The following is a 16,093-nucleotide window of genomic DNA, read 5'->3' on the forward strand; positions in this document are numbered from 1 at the left end:
AAGATGTTGCAATTACTATCCTATCAATATGAGGATTTAGACAAATTGAAAGGACTTTATACCTACTTCTTTATTTTGAATGTATTGCAAAGTAATAGTACTTAGTTATCATAATTATATTTGTAGTTGAGGAAAGTAGATAAGGTGTACACAGCATTTCAGATAGATTAAAGTGTAAGTAATTACATTAAATGCATTTACATGCCTATCTTCCTTGAAGTATCTTGGTTAGACTTTTCTGCGAGTAATTATGTCTATAAAGACATTCACTCTACCATGTTTACTGTTCCAGAAATCTTACAACATTGTTTAAGGTAATTATCTAACTTGTTGATAGTCATTGCTACTCGTTGTAACTCGCCACTCTCATTTACATCGACAAACAGTATTTTATGAGTTCAGTCGTAAGAGCGTTAGGCTTTACAGTCGACTGTGTAGTTCGTCTATCATTACACGGGGAGGTTTCTTATGAAGCTGAAAAAACCCAGACATCGATGCAGTGCAGTGGTGGTGTCCTTGGCCAAGAACTTCTATGCTCTGAAGTTGCTATCAAAAACACGATGAGAACATGCTGATCAACGTGGATTATGTAAATTCTTCACCCATCCTCAAAATGACACAAATAGGAAACATGTTGAACAGCAAACTATAAACGAACACATCTTACAAATAGTTGAAGGAAACTATGATAGGATATTAAAACATTGAAAATGGGGGAAAATGCCGTCTCATTAATTAATCTATTCTTTCTTTGTTAAAGAATGTGTTTTCCCTGTCTTGTGATGTGTCTATTATCAGTTTGCAAGTGATAAGCAACTATATTAATAATAGGACACTGTCTCAAAAATTAGTCAAACAAACAAAGTTATAAACAACTATGTACATTGCGAAATAAAGAGCGCCTCAAAAATGAACTCACACATACAAGTGATAAAACTACCCTTAGAAAGTTTGACTTGCACAGATGTCGAAAATCTGAAGAACACAGCAGTATTACACTCTATTGTAATACAGTTTTACTCTCCACTCTAAAAGAAAATAATATTACAAGGTATTATGATACAGGTTTTATCATCTCTAGAGGACAACAGTATTACATTGTATTATGATACAGGATTTATCATCTCTAGAGGACAACAGTATTACATTGTATTATGATACAGGATTTATCATGTCTAGAGGACAACAGTATTACATTGTATTACATTGTATTATGATACAGGTTTTATCATCTCTAGAGGACAACAGCATTACATTGTATTATGATACAGGATTTATCATGTCTAGAGGACAACAGTATTACATTGTATTACATTGTATTATGATACAGGTTTTATCATCTCTAGAGGACAACAGCATTACATTGTATTATGATACATGTTTTATCATCTCTAGAGGACAACAGTATTACATTGTATTATGATACAGGATTTATCATGTCTAGAGGACAACAGTATTACATTGTATTACATTGTATTATGATACATATTTTATCATCTCTAGAGGACAACAGTATTACATTGTATTATGATACAGGATTTATCATCTCTAGAGGACAACAGTATTACATTGTATTATGATACATGTTTTATCATCTCTAGAGGACAACAGTATTACATTGTATTATGATACAGGATTTATCATGTCTAGAGGACAACAGTATTACATTGTATTGTAATAAAGATTTTATCATCTCTATAATCCAACATTATAACACATTCCCATAGTCACAGAGGGTTTCACAATGTGCAGCTACAGCTCGATAACACATTCGATAGTCAGTCTGTAAAATAAAGGACTATCATTTATCATTCTCGTCTTTCATACCCTCAGAAAAACAACAGTTTGATAATTTCACATTGCAGAATATCAGAGTTGTTAATTGCGAGAAAAAGCTAAAATTCATAATTAAGTTATAATTAAAGGCTCATGTCTTCAAATGACCAATAATATGAAGATATGAAAAATTGATGTTTATTATTAAAACGATTGTATTTTTTATCAATGCCTCAGGTGACCGAGTACTGCTACAGTTATCTTTCAATTATATAACTCTTTATTTTATGATGATTTCAATATAATATTCCAGGATCGATATATACTTACGAGAGATCGAATAAAAGATGGTCTCCGATACTGGTTTTGTCGAACCGCTAAGAAAATGCTTGAAGAGCGGTTCATGTTCAAAGACTCGGCTGCGTTTAACACCACACAAAACACTCCACATTTATCAGAGCCATTTCTGTACATAAAACACAAGTTTCAAAAACATGAATAGTATGCTCATCGTTCGTGATTATCCTGTGAATATACAAAAGCACGAATGCTATGTTTAACGTGCGTGATTATCCTGCGAATATACAAAAGCACGAATATTATGTATAGTGTTCAAAAGCATGAATGTTATGTTATGTGTTCGAAGGCATGAATATTATGTATGGTGTTCAAAAGCATGAATGTTATGTTATGTGTTCGAAGGCATGAATATTATGTATGGTGTTCAAAAGCATGAATGTTATGTTATGTGTTCGAAGGCATGAATATTATGTATGGTGTTCAAAAGCATGAATGTTATGTTATGTGTTCGAAGGCATGAATATTATGTATGGTGTTCAAAAGCATGAATGTTATGTTATGTGTTCGAAGGCATGAATATTATGTATGGTGTTCAAAAGCATGAATATTATGTTATGTGTTCGAAGGCATGAATATTATGTATGGTGTTCAAAAGCATGAATGTTATGTTATGTGTTCGAAGGCATGAATATTATGTATGGTGTTCAAAAGCATGAATATTACGTATGGTGTTCAAAAGCATGAGTATTATGTTTATGTTCAATAGAGTATAGGGTTCTTGTGAACATACCGCCGTTATTTTATCAATTATACTAAAGTCTCCTTTCATCATAACATTCAATAAATTACAAAAATTAGAATGTAAAAGATGTATAGTGTATATCAGATATTGGGAACAACTATTTTACATAGCCAGCAGTGTACACTATAGCTATACAATGTCTACCAGTAAAAGATAATCGGGCACAAATGTTGATTGCATGGGAAATATATCAAGTTTACGTAAACGGATTAATACATCATCAATATTTTAAAATTAAGCCTGTGAGCGTACCTGGGGAGTTATGAGAATAAATAACACACCTAGAGACGACATTGAACGGTCCAGGGGATTTGTGAGTATAAATAACAAACCCATTGACGACGTGACCGGTCAAGGGGATTTGTGAGTATAAATAACATACCTGCAGACAGCGTTGACCGGTCCTGGTGATTTGTGGGTATAAATAACATACCTATTGATGACAATAACCGATCATGGGGATTTGTGAGTATAAATAACATACCTACTGACGATAGTGACCTGTCATGCGGGTTTGTGAGTATAAATAACATACCTACAGAAAACGGTGACCGGTCCTGGTGATTTGTGAGTATAAATAACATACCTGTTGATGACAATAACCGATCATGGGGATTTGTGAGTATAAATAACATACCTACTGACGATAGTGACCTGTCATGCGGGTTTGTGAGTATAAATAACATACCTACAGAAAACGTTGACCAGTCCTGGTGATTTCCTGGGGATTTGCGAGTAAAAATGAAATTACTACAGACAACGTTGACCGTTCCTGCGGATTTGTGAGTATCAAGAGCATACCTACAGACGACGATGACCGGTCCTGGGGATTTTTGAGTATAAATAACATACCTATTGACGACAGTGCCCGGTCCTGGGGATTTGTGAGTATAAATAACATACCTACAGACAACGTTGACCGGTCCTGGGGATTTGTGAGTATAAATAACATACCTAAAGCCAACATTGACCGTTTCTGGGGATTTGTGAGTATAAATAACATACCTATTGACGACAGTGCCCGGTCCTGGGGATTTTTGAGTATAAATAACATACCTACAGACAACGCTGACCGGTCCTGGGGATTGGTGAGTATAAATAACATACCTATTGATGACAATAACCGATCATGGGGATTTGTGAGTATAAATAACATACCTACTGACGATAGTGACCTGTCATGCGGGTTTATGAGTATAAATAACATACCTACAGAAAACGTTGACCAGTCCTGGTGATTTGTGAGTATAAAAAGCATACATACAAACGACGATGACCGGTCCTGGGGATTTGTGAGTATACATAACATACCTAGAGATAATGTTGACCGTTCCTGGGGATTTGTGAGTATAAATAACATACCTACAGACGACAGTGACAAGTCCTGGGGATTTGTGAGTATAAATAACATACCTACAGACAACGTTGACCGGTCCTGGGGATTTGTGAGTATAAATAACATACCTACAGACGACAGTGACAAGTCCTGGGGATTTGTGAGTATAAATAACATACCTACAGACAACGTTGACCGTCCTAGGGATTTGGACCTCAGTTCCTGGGGATTTGTGAGTATAAATAACATACCTACAGAAAGTGACATTGACCTGGGGATTTGTGAGTATAAATAACATACCTACAGACGACGATGACCGGTCCTGGGAATTTTTGAGTATAAATAACATACCTACTGACTGGGGGTTTGTGAGTATAAATAACATACCTATAGCGGGTTTGTAGAAAACTTTGACCGTTCCTGGGGATTTGTGAGTATAAATAACATACCTACAGACAACGTTGACCGGTCCTGGGGATTTGTGAGTATAAATAACATACCTACAGACAACGTTGACCGGTCCTGGGGATTTGTGAGTATAAATAACATACCTACAGACGACAGTGACAAGTCCTGGGGATTTGTGAGTATAAATAACATACCTACAGACAACGTTGACCGGTCCTGGGGATTTGTGATCAAAATAACATACCTATTGACGCCAATGACCGGTCTTCGGGATTTGTGAGTATAAATAACATACCTACATACAACGTTGACCGTTCCTGGGGATTTGCGAGTAAAAATGAAATTACTACAGACAACGTTGACCGTTCCTGGGGATTTGTGAGTATAAATAACATACCTACAGACGACAGTGACAAGTCCTGGGGATTTGTGAGTATAAATAACATACCTACAGACAACGTTGACCGGTCCTGGGGATTTGTGAGTATAAATAACATACCTACAGACGACAGTGACAAGTCCTGGGAATTTGTGAGTATAAAAAGCATACATACAAACGACGATGACCGGTCCTGGGGATTTGTGAGTATACATAACATACCTAGAGATAATGTTGACCGTTCCTGGGGATTTGTGAGTATAAATAACATACCTACAGACAACGTTGACCGGTCCTGGGGATTTGTGAGTATAAATAACATACCTACAGTGAGTATAAATAACATACCTACAGACAACGTTCCTGGGGATTTGTGAGTAAAATAACATACCTACAGACGACAGTGACCGGTCCTGGGGATTTGTGAGTATAAATAACATACCTACAGACAACGTTGACCGGTCCTGGGGATTTGTGAGTATAAATAACATACCTACAGACAACGTTGACCGGTCCTGGGGATTTGTGAGTATAAATAACATACCTAGTCCCTCATAAGACCGGTCTTCGGGATTTGTGAGTATAAATAACATACCTACATACAACGTTGACCGTTCCTGGGGATTTGCGAGTAAAAATGAAATTACTACAGACAACGTTGACCGGTCCTGGGGATTTGTGAGTATCAATAACATACCAATTGACGACAGTGCCCGGTCTTGGGGATTTGTGAGTATAAATAACATACCTACAGACAACGTTGACCAGTCCTGGAGATTTGTGAGTATAAATAACATACCTAAAGCCAACATTGACCGTTTCTGGGGATTTGTGAGTATAAATAACATACCTATAGACAACAGTGCCCGGTTCTGGGGATTTGTGAGTATAAATAACATACCTATTACAATAACCGATCATGGGGATTTGTGAGTATAAATAACATACCTACAGACAACAGTGACCGGTTCTGGGGATTTGTGTATAAATAACATACCTATTGACGACAGTGCCCGGTCCTGGGGACCTGCGGATTATAAATAACATACCTACCTACAGACAGTATAAATAACATACCTATTGACCAGTGTCCTCCTGGGGATTTGTGAGTATACATAACATACCTAGAGATAATGTTGACCGTTCCTGGGGATTTGTGAGTATAAATAACATACCTATTGACGACAGTGCCCGGTCCTGGGGATTTTTGAGTATAAATAACATACCTACAGACAACGCTGACCGGTCCTGGGGATTTATTAGTATAAATAACATACCTACAGACGACAGTGACAAGTCCTGGGGATTTGTGAGTATAAATAACATACCTACAGACAACGTTGACCGGTCCTGGGGATTTGTGATCATAAATAACATACCTACACAAACAACGATGACCGGTCTGGGGATTTGTGAGTATAAATAACATACCTAATGATTGACAGTTTGACATTTTTCCTTTGTGAGTGACAATAACATACCTACAGACGACACATTTTTCCTTTACTGATGACAATAACATACCTACAGTGACCGGTACAGTGTGATTTGTGAGTATACAATAACATACCTACAGACATGACCGGTCCTGGGGATTTGTGTGATAAATAACATACCTACTGACGACACGTGACCTCCTCATGCGGGATTTGTGACTGATGACAATAACACCTCGGACACGTGCTACAGTGTGACATTTTTCCTTTACTGATGACAATAAAACCTCGGACACGTGCTACAGTGTGACATATTTCCACTTACTGATGACAATAACACCTCGGACACGTGCTACAGTGTGACATTTTTCCTTTACTGATGACAATAACACCTCGGTCACGTGCTACAGTGTGACATTTTTCCTTTAATGATGACAATGACACCTCCGACACGTGCTACAGTGTGACATTTTTCCTTTACTGATGACAAGAAAACCTCCCACACATGCTACATTGTGACATATTCCCCTTATTGATGACAATAACACCTCGGACTCCTAAAGTTGATTTTTTGAGTATAAATAACATACCTACAGACAACGTGACCGTGTCCTGGGGACAGTGTGACATTTTAACATACCTGATGACAATAACACCTGACACGTGCTACAGTGTGGGATTTTTGTTAGTATAAATAACATACCTACACATGCTACATTTGACCGGTCCTGGGGATTTGTGATGACAATAACATACCTCGGACACGTGCTACAGTGTGAATTTTTTTCCTTTACTGATGACAATAAAACCTCGTACACGTGCTACAGTGTGACATCCTGGGGATTTGTGAGTATAAATAACATACCTACAGTGTGACATTTGACCTTTACTGATGGGGATTTGTGAGTATAAATAACATACCTATTGATGACAACGTGACCGTGTCAGTGGGACATTTTTCCTTTAAATGAACATACCTACGGACACGTGCTACAGTGACCTTTACTGATGACAGTATAAATAACATACATTTTTCCTTTACAAATGACAATGACCGGTCCTGGGGATTTGTGAGTATACATTTTTAACATACAATAACGATGACCGTGCTCCTGTGGGATTTTTGTGAGTGATAAATAACATACCTACAGACAACGTTGACCGGTCCTGGGGATTTGTGAGTATAAATAACATACCTACAGACGACAGTGACAAGTTCTGGGAATTTGTGAGTATAAATAACATACCTACAGACAACGTTGACCGGTCCTGGGGATTTGTACTGATGACAATAACATACCTACAGACAGTGTGACCTTTGGGGATTTGTGACGTGCTATACAATTTACTGATGACAATAACACCTACGGACAACGTTGACTACGGTCCTGACATTTTGTTAGTATAAATAACATACCTAAAGTGCTACATGTGACCGTCCTGGGGATTTGTGAGAATAAATAACATACCTACAGACAACGTTGACCGGTCCCGGGGATTTTTGAGTATAAATAACATACCTACAGACAACGCTGACCGGTCCTGGGGATTTGTGAGTATAAATAACATACCTATTGATGACAATAACCGATCATGGGGATTTGTGAGTATAAATAACATACCTACTGACGACGTGACAGTGTCATTTGGGGATTTGTGAGTATAAATAACATACCTACACGTGAACAGTGTGACCGGTCCTGGTGATTTGTGACAATAACATACCTACATGACCGGTCACTGGGGATTTGTGAGTATACAATAACATACCTGTGAGTTCCTGGGTGATTTTCCTTTTGTGAGTATAAATAAATACACATGACAAGTCCTGGGGATTTGTGAGTATAAATAACATACCTATAGACAGAAAACGTTGACCGGTCCTGTGGGATTTGTTAGTGATAAATAACATACCTACGGACACAGTGACTAAGTCCTGTGAATTTTTGTTACTGATGACAATAACATACCTACGGACAACGTTGACCGGTCCAGGGATTTGTGAGTATGACAATAACATACCTCAGACACGTGCTACAGTCCTGGGATTTGTGAGTGATGAAATAACATACCTACAGACAACGTTGACCGTGTCCTGGGGATTTGTGATGATAAATAACATCGGACACGTGCTACAGTGTGACATTTTTATAAATAAATGACAATCCTCGGGATTTGTACAGTGTGACATTTTTCCTTTACTGATGACAATAACACCTCGGACACGTGCTACAGTGTGACATTTTTCCTTTACTGATGACAATGACACCTCGGACACGTGCTACAGTGTGACATTTTTCCTTTACTGATGACAATAAAACTTTGGACACATGCTACATTGTGACTTTACTGATGACAATAACATACCTCGGACACGTGACCGGTCCTGGGGATTTTTGTTAGTATAAATAACATACCTACAGACACGTGACCAGTGTGATTTGTGAGTATAAAAACATACAATACACACGACGATGACCGGCTACAGTGTGGGATTTTTCCTTTACTATGACATAACATACCTACGTGCTACAGTGTGACATTTTTCCTTTGTGATAAATACATACCTCAGACAACGTGCTACAGTGTGGGATTTGTTACTGATGACAATAACATACCTCAGACACGTGACTACAGTTCTGTGACATTTGTGAGTGATAAATAACACCTCGGACACGTGCTACAGTGTGACATTTTTCCTTTGTGATGACAATAACATACCTACGGACACGTTGACCGGTCATTGGGGATTTGTGATGACAATGTGACACGTGACATCCTAGGGATTTGTGATGACAATAACATACCTACATGTACAACAGTGTGACCATTTGGGGATTTACTGATAAAAATAACACCTACAGACACGTGACAGTGTCCTGGGGATTTGTGAGTACAATAACATACCTCGGACAGTGACCGGTCATTGGGGATTTGTGATATAAATAACATACCTACAGACACGTGACTACAGTCCTGGGATTTGTGAGTATGACAATAACATACCTAAAGTGCAACATTGACCATTTTGGGGATTTGTGATGATAAATAACATACCTATTGACGACAGTGCTACAGTGTGACATTTCCCTTTAGTGATGAAATAACATACCTACAGACAACGCTGACCGGTGTGACATTTATTACTGATGACAATAACATACCTACAAGCCTACAGTGCCAGGGATTTGTGAGTATATAACATAAATAACATGACCTAACATAGACGACAGTGCCCGGTCCTGGGGATTTTTGAGTATAAATAACATACCTACAGACAACGATGACCGGTCCTGGGGATTTGTGAGTATAAATAACATACCTACAGACGACAGTGACAAGTCCTGGGGATTTGTGAGTATAAATAACATACCTACAGACAACGTTGACCGGTCCTGGGGATTTGTGAGTATAAATAACATACCTAAAGCCAACATTGACCGTTTCTGGGGATTTGTGAGAATAAATAACATACCTACAGACAACGTTGACCGGTCCTGGGGATTTGTGAGTATAAATAACATACCTACAGACGACAGTGACAAGTCCTGGGGATTTGTGAGTATAAATAACATACCTACAGACAACGTTGACCGGTCCTGGGGATTTGTGAGTATAAATAACATACCTACAGACGACAGTGACAAGTCCTGGGGATTTGTGAGTATAAATAACATACCTACAGACAACGTTGACCGGTCCTGGGGATTTGTGAGTATAAATAACATACCTACAGACGACAGTGACAAGTCCTGGGGATTTGTGAGTATAAATAACATACCTACAGAAACGTTGACCTGGGGATTTGTGAGTATAAATAACATACCTACAGTCGGTCCTGGGGATTTGTGAGTATAAATAACATACCTACAGACGACAGTGACCGTCCTGGGGATTTGTGAGTATAAATAACATACCTACAGACGACAGTGACAAGTCCTGGGGATTTGTGAGTATAAATAACATACCTACAAACAACGTTGACCGGTCCTGGGGATTTGTGAGTATAAATAACATACCTACAGACAACGTTGACCGGTCCTGGGGATTTGTGAGTATGACAAGTCCTGGGGATTTGTGAGTATGAAATAACATACCTACAGACAACGTTGACCGGTCCTGGGGATTTGTGAGTATAAATAACATACCTACAGACAACGTTGACCGGTCCTGGGGATTTGTGAGTATAAATAACATACCTACAGACGACAGTGACAAGTCCTGGGGATTTGTGAGTATAAATAACATACCTACAGACAACGTTGACCGGTCCTGGGGATTTGTGAGTATAAATAACATACCTACAGACAACGTTGACCGGTCCTGGGGATTTGTGATCAAAATAACATACCTATTGACGCCAATGACCGGTCTTCGGGATTTGTGAGTATAAATAACATACCTACAGACGACGATGACCGGTCCTGGGAATTTTTGAGTATAAATAACATACCTAAAGCCAACATTGACCGTTTCTGGGGATTTGTGAGTATAAATAACATACCTATAGACAACAGTGCCCGGTTCTGGGGATTTGTGAGTATAAATAACATACCTATTGACGACAGTGCCCGGTCCTGGGGATTGGTGAGTATAAATAATATACCTACAGACAACGTTGACCGGTCCTGGGGATTTGTGAGTGGGGATTTGTGAGTATAAATAAAATACCTATAGATCACAATAACCATTCTGGGGATTTGTGAGAATAAATAACATACCTACAGACAACGTTGACCGGTCCCGGGGATTTTTGAGTATAAATAACATACCTACAGACAACGCTGACCGGTCCTGGGGATTTGTGAGTATAGCCCCTACATATGACATAAATTGATTGTTGTAAGTATCATCTACAGTTAAGCTGTTGTTTTCCTGGGGATTTGTTATATAAATAACATACCTACAGACAACAATGAAATATTTTCCTGGGGATTTGTGAGTATAAATAACATACATATCAATTTTGTTTATATTTTATACCGGTATTGCGTATGTTTTATATCAATATTGCGTATATTTCATATCAGTATTGCTTTATATCGATATGTTTTTTTAATTTTATAACATTTTTCTTATGTAGAAACAGCTTGTTGTGAGAAACTCCGTTGAAACTGGTCACATGCATATCAATTTGTTGTGAAAAAGGGATATGATTTGCTTCTTTATACGCTTCAAATAAGATATACTATACCCTCCTTGTTACAGCAATACTCTGCACTTGCACGTTATCATAACTGTCCGAAACCTCACTGCTTGGCACTAACTCTACGGAAAACGACTGGGTGACAACGCTAGGACTCGACTGTGAGGGGAGAACCTTCATAGAAATGAAAATAACAGAACCACTGTCAAGTTGTCAAAGTATTTTTGAATTTAGCAATTGATTTAAGTACCTACTTCCTTCTGATCCCTGAATACAGAAACAGGGATGCTTATAGGTGTGTGGTGCGTGCGAAAATGTCACTTCATGCCTTGACCGCAAATAATAAAAACCAAAACTAATCTCTGCTGTTTGTTGTCCAATACAGATCCTGCCTTTTTAAGTACACTATATTCAGTGACGACAATTCTCTTCTTAAAAGAATGGTGAATATTTCAACTCGGTTGGGACACATAGTACCACGGCAATATTACCTTTTCACTGAGATCCAAGAACACAATTGCAGTAGACTGGTAATCGAACACCATAGCCCAGAATTCGTCACGGGTTTCATCAGAAGGCATTTGTGTTACCAGGAATGCTACTTCGGTCTTAATAGACTGAAAAAATAATCGAATATATTTACTTGAAAGTAGGCAATTAAATTAAATAGCGGAAAAATAGCAATTGTTTTAACAGATCAATCACAGAAGGCTTATGCGTATTGTTAAAAAAATTAAGATGCTACACAGAAGGGTAATACCGATTGTGAATATCATAATGATCATTCACAGAAGGATTATATATATTTCGACCTAAGCCTAGACTTACCGGTAATATGATATATATTTCGACCTATGCCTGGACTTACCGGTGATATGATATATATTTCGCCCTAAGTCTAAGACTTACCGGTAATATGATATATATTTCGACCTAAGCCTAGACTTACCGGTAATACTATATATATTTCGACCTAAGCCTAGACTTACGGTAATATGATATATATTTCAATTTTAGAATTGACTTACCTGTAATATGATATATATTTCGACCTAAGCCTCATTTTTCCGGTAATGTGATAGATATTTCGACCTTAGCCTAGACTTACCGGTAGTATGATATATATTTCGACGTAAGCCTTGACTTACCGGTAATATGATATATATTTCGACCTCAGCCTCAACTTACCGGTATTATAACAGCGTTGATGTAGTTGGACCTTTCCGGAGATTTTGACATCAGTAGCGGTCTATATCTATTGTCTTGATATCGAAATTGAAAAATACATAAAAAGTTATATATGAAATGATTGATAACACAAGCGGAGCATAGCATACCTGCTACATATAATGTCTGACACTTGTGGAATGGTGAAGTTCTGTTTATTTAGGGGATACGACAAATGTCAAATATATATGATTATATTGATTCTTAACGTTTAGTTATATCAATGTTTACTTTTGTTTGGTTTACAGAATAACAGTAATCAGTTCGGAGACTTGACCATGAAGTTACTATGATGAGGTAGTACCATGGTTTAAAGGATATCAATAATCAGTTCGGAGACTTGACCATGAAGTTAATATGATGAGGTAATACCATGGTTTACAGGATAACAGAAACCAGTTCGGAGATTTGACCGTGAAGTTAATATGATGAGGTAGTACCATAGTTTACAGGATAATACAAATCAGTTCGAAGACTTGACCATGAAGTTAATATGATGAGGTAGTACCATAGTTTACAGGATAATACAAATCAGTTCAGAGACTTGACCATGAAGTTAATATGATGAGGTAGTACCAAGGTTAACAGGATAACAGTAATCAGTTCGGAGACTTGACCATGAAGTTAATATGATGAGGTAGTGTCATAGTTTACAGGATAACAGTAATCAGTTTCGAGACTTGACCATGAGGTTAATATGATGAAGTAGAATCATGGTTTACAGGATAACAGTAATCAGTTTCGAGACTTGACCATGAGGTTAATATGATGAAGTAGAATCATGGTTTACAGGATAACACAAATCAGTTCGGAGACTTGACCATGAAGTTAATATGATGAGGTGGTGGCATGGTTTACAGGTTGCCAATAATCAGTTCGGAGACTTGAACATGAAGTTAATATAATGGGGTAGTACAATGAATTGCAGGATAACAATAATCAGTTCGGATACTTGACCATGAGGTTAATATGATGAGGTAGTAACAAGGTTTACAGGATAACAGTAATCAGTTCGGAGACTTGACCATGAGGTTAATATGATGAGGTAGTAACAAGGTTTACAGGATAACAGTAATCAGTTCGGAGACTTGACCATGAGGTTTATATGATGAGGTAGTGGCATGGTTTACAGGATAACAGTAATCAGTTCGGAGACTTGATCATGAAGTTAATATGATGAGGTAGTACCATGGTTTACAGGTTAACAATAATCAGTTCGGATACTTGACCATGAAGTTACTATGATGATATAGTATAGTGATATAAAGGATAACAATAATCAGTTCGGAGACTTGACCATGAAGTTAATATGATGATGTAGTACAGTGATTTACAGGATAACAATAATCAGTTCGGTGACTTGACCATGAAGTTAATATCATGAGGTAGTACAATGGTGTAAGGATAACAGTAATCAGTTCGTAGACTTCACCATGAAGTTAATATGATGGGGTAGTACAGTGATTTACAGGATAACAATAATCAGTTCGGAGACTTGACCATGAAGTTATTTTGATGAGGTAGTGCCATGGTTTTCTGGATAACAGTAATCAAATCCGGGACTTGACCATGAAGTTAATATGATGAGGTAATGCAGTGATTGACAGGATAACAGTAATCAGTTCGGAATCTTGACCATGACGTTGATATGATGAGGTAGTACCATGGTTTACAGGATAATACAAATCAGTTCAGAGACTTGACCATCAAGTTAATATGATGAGGTAGTACCATGGTTTACAGGATAACAGTAATGAGTTCGGAGACTTGACCATGAAGTTAATATGATGAGGTAATGTCATAGTTTACAGGATAACAGTAATCAGTTTCGAGACTTGACCATGAGGTTAATATGATGAAGTAGAATCATGGTTTACAGGATAACAGTAAACAGTTCGGATACTTGACAATGAGGTTAATATGATAGGGTAGTACCATGGTTTACAGGATAATAGTAATCAGTATGTAGACTTGACCATGAAGTTACTATGATGATGTAGTACCACGGTTAACAAGATAACAGTAATCAGTTCTGAGACTTGACCATGAAGTTAATATGATGAGGTAGTACAATGATTTACAGGATAACAATAATCAGTTCGGATACTTGACCATGAGGTTAATATGATGAGGTAGTACCAAGGTTTACAGGATAACAGTAATCAGTTCGGATACTTGACCATGAGGTTAATATGATGAGGTAGTGGCATGGTTTACAGGATAACAGTAATCAGTTCGGAGACTTGATCATGAAGTTAATATGATGAGTTAGTACAATCGTTTACAGGATAACAATAATCAGTTCGGATACTTGACCATGAAGTTAATATGATGAGGTAGTACCATGATTTACAGGATAACAGTAATCAGTTCTGAGACTTGACCGTGAAGTTAATATGATGAGGTAGTGGCATGGTTTACAGGATAACAGAAATCAGTTCGGAGTCTTGATCATGAGGTTAATATGATGAGAGAGTACCATGGTTTACAGGATAACAATAATCAATTCCGGGACTTTGCCATGAAGTTAATATGATGAGTTAGTACCATGCTTTACAGGATAACAGTAATCAGTTCGGATTCTTGACCGTGAGGTTAATATGATGAGAGAGTACCATGCTTTACAGGATGCCAATAATCAGTTCGGAGACTTGACCATAAAGTTAATATGATGGGGTAGTACAGTGATTTACAAGATAACAATAATCAGTTCGGAGACTTGACCAGGAAGTTAACATGAGGAGGTAGAACAGTGATTTACAAGATAACAATAATCATTTCGGAGACTTGACCAGGAAGTTAATATGAGGAGGTAGTACCATGGTTTACAGGATAACAGTAATCAGTTCGGAGACTTGACCATGAAGTTATTATGATGAGGTAGTGCCATGGTTTACGGGATAACAGTAATCAATTCCGGGACTTTGCCATGAAGTTAATATGATGAGGTAATGCAGTGATTTACAGGATAACAGTAATCAGTTAGGATTCTTGACCATGAGGTTAATATGATGAGAGAGTACCATGGTTTAAAGGATGCCAATAATCAGTTCGGAGACTTGACCGTGTAGTTAATATGATGGGGTAGTACAATGATTTACAAGATAACAATAATCAGTTTGGAGACTTGACCAGGAAGTTAACATGAGGAGGTAGTACCATTGTTTACGGGATAACACAAATCAATTCGGAGACTTGACCATGAAGTTAATATGATGAGGTAGTGCCATGGTTTACAGGATAACAGTAATCATTTCGGATACTTGACCATGAAGTTAATATG

Source organism: Ylistrum balloti, unplaced genomic scaffold (genome assembly GCF_031769215.1).
Source record: "Ylistrum balloti isolate Yb309-2 unplaced genomic scaffold, AGI_CSIRO_Ybal_v1 Utg369828, whole genome shotgun sequence".
In the NCBI taxonomy this organism is placed as follows: Eukaryota; Metazoa; Mollusca; class Bivalvia; order Pectinida; family Pectinidae; genus Ylistrum; species Ylistrum balloti.